Below are 10,220 nucleotides of genomic sequence, written 5' to 3'. Positions count from 1 at the left end.
ACCTGTATCTACCTCCTTGAGGCCTTGCCTCTTAAAAGTAAAGCTGTTCTTGTCTAGTGGTGGCTGTGACTGCAGGAACGTGCTGAGAAGGCGACGATGCTTCTGGGGCGCGCCGGGGCAATCAATCTGTGGCTGAAGACCCAGCAAGAGCAGTCTGGAGACAGATGGCAACGCAGGAGAAGCCACCATTCAAATGGCACACACTCATTTGACCCTCGGATCCTGACAGACAGGTTCTGCGCATCCAGATTGCCTGCAGCACCTGCAGACACCCTTGGGCAAACGCACATTTGTACATTATTTACAAAAATGGTACTGACAGAAAAACGGCCACAGTCCACAGCTTAGGGGAGATCACGAGCATCTTATGAAACATTTCTCTTTGAGAGTCGACATCTAGCTATGCAAGAAATAGATCTGGAGCTACTAAGGAGAAGGAAGAGAAAGGGCTGGACTCAAATCCCCAGTATGAACTTGCCTCCCTGATTTTTGTGCTGTACACAGCCAGCAAGATCCTGGCGCTGAAATCAGCTTTCAGCTTAATCCTATACCTGGGAGCTCAAGATTGAGGAAAAACCAGAGAAAATTTGCAGTCATAAAGGATTTCTGCAATGCAAGATGATGGAAAGCTGGTGAAGCAACCTTATTACTGACCAAAACCTAAAGACATTTTGGCACTATTCAGTTAAAATCTACGCTATACTTTAGTTTCCTTTTAAGTCTGTGCAGCAAAACAAGATCCAAAAGAAACTTTACCCATGACTACAATCTGTCCAGCAAACTGTGAGCTTGCAGTTATGTGGGCTAAGTCAATTTATCTCAAATCTCATAAGGCCAAAGCTACTCTACCGTTTTGCTAATCTGTAACAGGAAGGAGCATCCTTCACTTCTAGTCTTTCCAGCATGGATCAGCTGATTACATACATCAAATACTGACGCCAGAGATGAGTGAGAGCAGGAACAGTGGGAAATAAGATTTAGCCCACACCTTCATTTATTTTTTATGATCAGAATGTTTCCAAACCCAGTTATGTCTGAGGATATCCTCAAGCTGGATGAAGGTGTCAGGCAGAAACTGGACCCTTCTTTTCTGTTAGCCCATTGCAGAAAACAGAAAGGACAGTCTGGTGCTTCCAGAAAGCCAGGACAGGTGCCTAAAGAGCACCTCCTCGGGGTGCAGCTCTGAAAGATTTCAAAGCAAGACTTCTCCAGCAATAACGTTTAGAGGAGGATGGATGATATTTTTAGGGATAATATAGGTTTGTTTGAACTATTTATCCTCTCTGTACAAAACTGTTTCCTCTTCTATTTCAGTAAGTACATAGTTCCTCTCCAGATTTATATTCCTAGGTGTTTGTATAACCTTCACTCAAGGCTCACAGATTTAAGCATAAACACGTTTGATCCTTTCCCTTCACCTCACTCCTGGATTTCTGTAACTGCAGGAATGAAGAAGCATGAAGAAGCGCTCCCCAAGGCAAGCTCCCCTCTCATCAGGTAGCAGTGACCTTGGGTCACAACCTCTGGCCTTGCCAAAAGTGGGCAAACACAAAATATGTACAGGGCTGCAGTTCAATTCAGTTTTAACATTCCCATTAAAAGTCAAACCTTCTTGTTATTTATTGTCAGTCTTTGGACAAAAGCAACAATAACAATTTCTGGTGCGCCGACCTGCTGTGACCTTCTCACCTTTCTTGACTATCCCCATCATTACCAAAAACTATCTCCAGAGCTGGTGGTTGTCAACAAGAGTTAACTTTTATTGGCCTAGCAAAGCTCTATTCTCAGAGCTTCCTGAATGCCACCAATTGGCAATTTCTCAATTTGCTGTCTGGAGATCACCCCTCTTTTTCTGAGTGCTCCGTTAATAAGCATTTCTGAGCAAAAGGACGGAGAGGCCCAAATCCCAGCACAGTGGGAAGCCTTCTTCTGCATCCATCAAGATCTGGATCAGGCTTCTAACTGGACAGTAATTACTTGGATAATAAATAAATAATAATAAAAAAGGTAATTGCAAACTGTGGAGCCAGCATAGGGCACAGAATCATTCCCAAGTGTTAACCCTGGTGCTGGACCGCCAGCAGCTCAGCTCTCTTCCTATCCTACAGCACCGTTCCTGGGGTCAGCCAGGAACATGGATATGACCTTCTGCAGTCCTACAGTAAAGGAAAATCTTAAATTCGAAACCCAAAAGATGCACTCTCCAGTGGGGCAACATGCCTCTGACTTTCTCAGCAAGGGTTTGTGGCTTTGCAGTCGGGCTATTTTATTTTACAAATAAATTTCATACAAGAAGGGAAATGTAACAAACAAACCATTTAATTAGCAGGTACTGCAGAAAGCAAGAAAAGAGCAATACTGTGGAGAGAGTGACTGTATTTTCTCTCCATTTATTTCACACAGACAGAAGTGTTAGTGACAGCAAAAAAAAAAAAAAGTAATTCCTAAAAGAAAAAGTTTTTTTTTTTTAATAAAAAAAACTTAACAGTATCTGTTTGAAGACAGCCTTTAAAATGAGCAAGGCCCTACTTGGCCCAGATAGTTTTTGATCTGTACTAGAACTGTTCTCTTTGGGATGTCATATAAACGCAATTGATCCTTCCACTGAAGCACAGGAGATTTACACTGCTCACGCCCAGTCGCACTAATGAATGTCCCCATACTGCGGCAGGAAAACAGGCTGCTGGAGAATCAGTATATATATTATGTACATAGGTGATTTTTTTGTATTTCTCTCTGCTTAACTAGAGTCCAAATGTGCAAATATTTTAGTCCTCAGTACTTCAGTTCCCCTAGGTGATCTGACCTTGGTTAGGGCCATGGTAGAGTCACTGCCATGACTCCACTGCAATACAGATCTACCAACGGTGCTGTAGGACCCTTGTGTGAAATGCGTGGCCTGTCCAGTGCTGCTCTGCCGTGTCTTCAACAGGCAGAAACCACAGCTTGCCCTAGATGCATGTGACTTGAAAATGGTTTGATGCCAGGAGAGTACTATGGAGGAAATGCAGAAGAAAACTGATTTTAAGTCCAGAAAAGGATTCAGATATATCCCACTAGCTCACAAGCCACAGAAGATACAAAGCCTGCCCAGGAAGAGGAGTGAATACAAAGGTGCTCAGTGTGACTTAATTTGTGCTACTTCTCCATACTTTGTCTTCTGGAGCAGGGGACACCCAAGTTGTTGCCACCATGCCGTTTGTTAGGCTCTGAGCCTGCCAGGCAAACAGAAAATGCTATGTAATTACTGTGTTTCATATGCAGGAACGGTGGGACTCTTGTGTAAATAAGAGTTATCCTTAGCCACAGAGAAAGAAATTTAATGCCATTTAGTAGGAAGTTCAAGTACAGCATGATGGAAACTTCAATTACCCTCTAAGTGAGAAGAATCAAACCCCAAATATTCAAAGAGGAGGAACCCAATGAGAAAGTACACGAGAGAGAGAAAACACAGCACAGCTGTTTAAAGTAGAGATACCGTCTGTATCCAAAGCTGCAGGAGGCTGTAAATGTGAAGGAAGCAGAGACCCTAGAGGACACCTAACAGACCTGCAGAGTGCTCCCCTCCAGACAATCGACGCCCTGCCTCAAGTCAATAAATGTGGCTCACCAGCTGTGCTTTGGTATGGACTGGGCCTGGGCTTTGAAGGGGGCACGAAGGTCAAGTGGGCACATGCAAAATGCTGCAGCAGGTCATCTTGGAGCAGATGACCATTTTGTAAAGTGTGGCCACTATGTACATTATGCAGCTGAAGGAAATGAGGTGGTCTTAGGTCCATTTGCCAGTGGAAATGTGTCCACAAGACAAAGCCTGCTGCTGCCAGGGTTGGCACCCTTGTTGGCTGTTTTCACAGAGAAACAAAGCACTCAGTGGGCTATTGAGAGGTCTTTACTTTTCACCTCTAAAGTTGGTCCTTCCAGATGAGTGCTAAGACAGTGGCACGGATAAGCTCTTCAGAGGATGCGTTTTTCAGGGCTGTTAATCCATCACTAAATTCACACACACACACAACATTCTCATAATAAGGTATAAAAGCAATTCCTTGTATATGTCACACCATTCACAGTATCTCACAGGCACTCTCTGGGGCTTTCAAATACAGCACAGTCAGACCTGTGGAGACTCAGAGACACTGGGTCATCTTTGGATGCCGAGTTACTAGCCTTTCCCCGCACCCTGGTGGCCTGGCTGGTAATGGATGTTTCAGGGAAGAGCCCAGAAACACAAAAACTGTCTCACACCGATTGCATTTTAGAGCACTGTGCTCTGAAAAAAAAAAAAAAAAAAAAGACAAAAAAGACAGCCTGCACTCAACAGCTCTCCAGAGCAAAACAAGCTGGAGGCAGCTGAAAGCACCTGCTTCTTCAGGGAAACCCAGACCTGCCTCTTGGTATCTGGGAGACGTCCTTTTGAAACAGCCCAACTGCAGCTCAGTAAATAGCAGCCGGTCTTGCTATGCTACGTTCTTATTCAGCTTGGGGAAACATGCACCAAATGTTTCTGCCACAGCTGGGAAGCAGTGTCAACAATGCAAATCTGAGAGCTAAGAATTGTGTCACTCGTGACTGTCTTGCTTTACTCCTGCCTCTTAACTTCAATCAAAATCCACTCATCTACCTCACCGAATTGAGCTGATTTCTTGTTGCTGTTTTCTGTAACGACTATAAAAGTCATCGAGTGACAGCAGTTGGGTTCTCTATAAGTATTTGCAATTGTTTCATGATGCAGTAAGTGGACGCTGGGACAGACAAAACCACAGTGATGTCTTTTGAACTCAAGTCATCAGTGTCTACATGAAGAGCAACAAACAGGAAGGCACGTGAAGCATGCGCATCCACACTGCTGCATTTCAGCGAGCACCAGGCCTGTAATGCACATCCACAAGGTTTCTCATACGTATGGATAACAACACAGCGCGTGTACGTGGCTGTGCCCCTCATCGGTGCAGCTGAGCATACCACAGCTGCTGACCAATGCTAGAAAAATGGAATCGACCCACCTGGGCGTGGGTTTGCTCGTCTTGCTTTGTGCCCACCCATGGAACAAAGTGCCTGTCAGCTTAGAGGCAATCAGTCCGTATCCTTTTCAACGCCCCAATAGTAACTGAAAAGGTGAGAAAGAAAAAGAAAAGAAAAAACAATTTACCTTAATGATACGGTTTGGTTAAGAATTAAGTGTTGATGAAAATTTGAAAGCTAAAGCCCACTTTTTAATTCACAGACCAGCTGCAGCACAGCATGTAGAAAGTGGGGTTGTCTGTTTCATTTGCTAAAACACCTCTTTCCTAGCATGGTGATGACTATACTCTTCTGTAATTCAGTTTAATTGAAATTCTATGCCTGTTAAATTCTGAGTCCTATATTGATCAACATATGTCAACTGTGGAAAATTGTACTAAATTGTGTTGTGTTACTGTGCAGCAGTCAACTGTCCATTGGTGTCTGAAGTCAGTTTATTTCACCTACTCAGAATTGGGCCTGGGCTGATATTACGTCTAGAATTTGATTTTCTGTTCTTGATTTTTAATAACTAGGATTTGTACCACACTCAGAGAGATAAACAGAGGCAGCACGTTGGGCTGTGAATCCATCAAGCCGTACACATGAAGCAGAGCCTTGCCTGGTTAGGAGCTGCACGGAGCAGTCAGCTCTCGTGCAAGGCAGTGCCGGAGTTTTGACGAGCAGCTCTCTCCCCACCCTGCCAGCTCTGAACCTATCCCATGACACAGGGTTCACGGCAGTTAAACATGCTTCTGACCATACTTTTTCACAATAATGTTTTCTAGGCCTTCTTTTCCTGTTCTGAATGATCTCCCGTGGCTTTTTGCAAGAGCCACGATGCTGAAATGTCGCATCCTGAGCACTGGAACGTGATCCTCTAAACCAGGCAAGATTCCCCCAAATATAAGCCAAGGATAAAATTATGTCAATGTATATGCAGAAAGCAGATAAAACAATAAAGGGACCCCGATGTGCTTGCTGGTTACCACACCAGCATGGGATTTAAGCAAACTGCGCTACAGGGGATTGGCAGCTGTGGCTTTTTGGCCCACCAGTCATACTAGTTTGAGGAACCTAAACTCAACATCTAGCACTCCAGAAATGGAAGAAGGATATAGATGACATTTAAGAGGTTAGAGTCTTTGAAACTTTCCATGCGAGAATTTTCCATCCTGAGCAGTTCTCCCTTTTGTGGGGCTAACAGGTGACTCATAGAAAAGGCATCTACAAAGTGTTTTTTTTTTTTCTTCTCACCTTCACAGCTTATTGCTAAGGATGCTTCCAAAATGAAGGCATTCAATAATTACAAACTGACCCTAGGATCTACAGACTGTTGCTCTATGAATATTTTATCTGGATTTATTTCAGCTGGAACTGACTAGCAAGGTTACTTTTTTTTTTCCTTCCTCCCCGAAGTCATCAGGTAACAAAATCTTTCTGGAAAACAACAGAACAAATTAGTTCTCCATTCTTTACACCTCTTTTTGGATTTGCAGGTCCTTGACCTCCCAGGTTAACAAGTCTGTGGCCTAACCTCAAAAGCAGGCAGCGGTGAAGGAGAAAAATGCAAAGAAGAATCGGCCAGACAAGACGAACAGAGAGCAGAGGTGCAGTCAGTTTTACACCTCCGTTGCTAGAGAAAATCTGGCTGTAGTTATCTTTTCTACTTGTTAGCCGATGTAAAGCCAGTTGTGTGTCCCACCCCGGTTCTTGCTGGGTAGTAAGTTGTTGCTTCAGGCTGACAGGTTTCCGCACGGAGGATCCTCAATGTATTCTGCCCGTTTGCTTTTGAGGAAGGTTTATAGGAGCAGACTGAGCAGCGTTAGCCATGATGAGATTGGAACGGACACCCTGAGATGCACAGCTCTTTTATCAGATAGCTAACCCTCCGGCAGGGCGTGGGTGGGAGATCCAAGGAAGTAAATTGCCTGTCACAGAGCTTCTCTGAGTCACACTAGTGATCATATGGCCACCGGGCCTACATCTGCAGTCTAGCAAAGGGGCTGGGGATCAAATGGACCTGTTAAAATTAAATTTAAACAGAGACTTCTAGGAAAGGACCATCTGAGGTTATCTAGCTCCTTTCTTTGCCCCAGGTTGCTCAGGCAGCTCCTGCCAGATGGGTGCCCCTTTTGTTCTGAACACAGCAATGGGGTTCCTGAGCCTCCCTCCCCACTGCTTAACTGAGGACCTTGCTATCACACCCTCAGTATTTGCTTCGAGTCTCAGACAAATCCACCCCTTGCTGCGAGTTAAGCACATCACTCCTACTCCTAACTACCATGGCCACGGAGAACAGATTATTCCCTTCTTCTTTGTAGTCATGCAGGTGTTTAAAGACTGTAATGTGTTCTCCCTCTATCCTGCTCTTTCCTGTGCTAAACAGCTCTGAGTTGTTTTGACCCTTCTCAAATCCTGTTTTCCAGATCTCCAATTGTTTCTGCAGCTCTTCTTCCGCCACACATTTTCTTGAAAAACCACACACCCCGAACGAATCACAGTGCCCCAGCTGTGACCTGACTAATGCTGAGCAAAGCACAGGGGTCATTCCAGTACCTATTTCCGAGGAAGACTGCTGTCTTCCCCCCACACAGCAGAATTTGCGTCATGCTGGTGATCCACAGCTCCCAGAACCTTTTCATAAGTGGTTTGTTGCCTGCCTCACTCTGTACAGCTGATTCTTCCTTGATTCTTCCTGCCTGCGTATAGATTCCTGCCTTTGCTTTCTGGATAGCATCCTCCCTCTCTTTTTTTTTTCCTGAACATTTCTCCAATTTGTTTGATCTTCTCAAGTGGAAGCTCTTGCACTGAGCAGCCTCTACAAATACACGGTGCAGTTTAAATTCCCCAGTGTTAAAAATATATACTTGACTGTAAAACACTCTACTTTTTATATGGAAATAGCAGCTCACTGGGAGAAAAGTGGCATTGCATTGCATGGCATGCTGAAGCAATCTGGGAAAAATAAAAACTATTACACACCCAACATAAAAATACAAAGAAAATAAGTAAATAAAGCCAATGGGATTGTATTTACCAACATATCAAAAACTTCCTATTCAGAGACATTTACTTTCCATGCAAATGTAGATTCTCATTTGCTTTTATCTCCATTCTATATGCACACTGTATGTCTCAGAAATCTGTCAGGTTGATTTGCTATTGAATTGGGAGGGGGAGGTAAGTACAGAATAGACAAATACTTCTTTAGCAAGTAGCAAAACTATTAACTCAACATCCATCGGCCTCAAAAAGCAATTCTGTCCTCCTTTGCCTGTTTTCTCATTTTGTTTCAACCACCACTGACAGATACCTTCAGCTTTCTTCTCTTTCATGCATAGGGGAAGCAGCAGTAATTAATTCTAATCACAGGTAAGGAAAGCACAACTGTAGACCATGTCCGATGGAAAAATATGGTCAGAAACTCTCTACTCACACTCCTGCCTGTCTGCATCTATAATGTACAAAGAACTGTAAAGCCAAGGGAGAGGAAATGCACCTTTCACTCAATATTTTGTGCTTGTAGCAGAACAGCAATGAAACAGAGAAAAAATGAAGCCTTGTTTAAGTTTCCACGCAACACATGAATATCTGTCTCAGAATGAAGGTACGAGGTAAAGGACCAACAGAACCCCAGGAGCACATCTGCTGCCATGCTGGGACAGGGGGACAGACCCTCAAAGGACAGCTCTCACTTTCTGATTCTGCTCGGTTCTCCATGATGCATATTGCCTAATACATCCATGCTTGAACTGCATGTGGGGCAGAGACCCAGCGATACCACGCTTTAGAGCCGATTACGGCTACCCACTTGAGAGCTGTTTAAAATATAAACAAAGTGACTCTCATTCACGAGGTACCACCACTTCTCCAATTTATTCTTCCAAATTTCCATCCACAAGGAATTTTAAGCCTTGTGTGTTTAAAACTCTCCTGTCATCCACTGAATCCCTCCCAGCTTGCCACAGGACATCAGGCACCAGTGCCCAAAGCAACTGTCCATGCCTCATACAACAAATACCCAATACACTTGGATACCTCTTAGCAAACTGTCTCTTTCTCCTTGTCTGATGGCTCGCCTGCAGTGTTTCAAAAGACTCACCAGGCCAAACCTTGCCTGTTCTTCAAGCCACATTTTACAGCAAGCTTTGCATGCTAAATACTTCTTTCAGCATTGCCTTCTCAAAGTAATGATATATCTAGTTCATTTTTCTTTATGATCCCCTCTGAAATATTTGCCAGAGTAATATCTCTCTTTACTAAGCTTCACAGCTCAATATCTATAGCAAAAAGTTTCATGGATACTAAGTCCTCTTTGTTCATCAGTTTTCACCTCTTTTACACATCTTATGGGAATGCACGGAGACATGGATCTGCCAGCTCCACTTCTGACAGCTATTAAGAAAAATCTTTTCATGTTTGTGAGCTCAGCAAGCTGGGGGAAAGATGGAACAGTTAGCACCACTTTCAAAATGTCTGTGATGAAAGCATGCTCAGCGAGAACCTTCTACAGAGCATTTGATTGTTGCAAACTTCAATTTGGACTCTGTTGGAGAAGCACTCTGCATTACAGAAATGGCAGCATAACTTCATCTCCTCTCAGTCCTGGTGGCAAAACAAAGCCAGTGCTTTCCTTTCCAGTAGTATCCTAAGCACTAACACTGCACTGAGTGCACTGTGCATTTCAGACTAGCACTGTTCTCTGGCCAGGCTGCTCTTGAAATAAAGGAGCAGTACCAATCCCTTAATAAAAGGAATAATAATAAGGAAATATCAGAAATGTTAGACAGAAAGACTTCATGACCATGAGCTTGACTTCTCTCAAAATGTTATCACATTTCTAGAACAGACAGATGTGCAACTAAACATGTGTGGTTTAATCCTGGAGAGAAAGAGACACTAAATCCTTTTAAGAAATGCCAAAGGTAGAACAGTACCTAATTAGTGGTTTTAGAGAAACAGCCATATAAAAATAGAAATAAGAAGAAAAAAAAAAACAACAACACAAAATTATATCTGATGTAATTAAACTGATATAAATTCTGTGTTTTGAGAGAACTAAGTTTCTTCATTTAGATACCACTACCCTTGGGCCTAAAGCAAGTTTGTCAATAGCTTTGCAATGGAATTTTATGGGATTTGGCATGGGGATTTAGACATGTTTTCCTTTTAATTAGCAATGCCTCCAAATTTCAGAGCACGCTTTGAAACTCCATACC

General features: G+C 43.3%; 1 protein-coding gene across 3 annotated transcripts in view; it reads right to left on the bottom strand.

Moving 5' to 3' along the window:
• The window catches only part of LOC308199414 (BEN domain-containing protein 5), a 923,492-nt gene that overhangs the window by 32,270 nt on the left and 881,002 nt on the right, over positions 1–10,220 (bottom strand). The window lies entirely within an intron of this gene.

The sequence above is a fragment of the Anser brachyrhynchus genome (assembly GCF_964034855.1).
Source record: "Anser brachyrhynchus genome assembly, chromosome: 8".
In the NCBI taxonomy this organism is placed as follows: Eukaryota; Metazoa; Chordata; class Aves; order Anseriformes; family Anatidae; genus Anser; species Anser brachyrhynchus.
The sequence above is the reverse complement of the archived record's forward strand: the minus strand, read 5'-3'. Positions and strand labels throughout refer to the sequence as shown.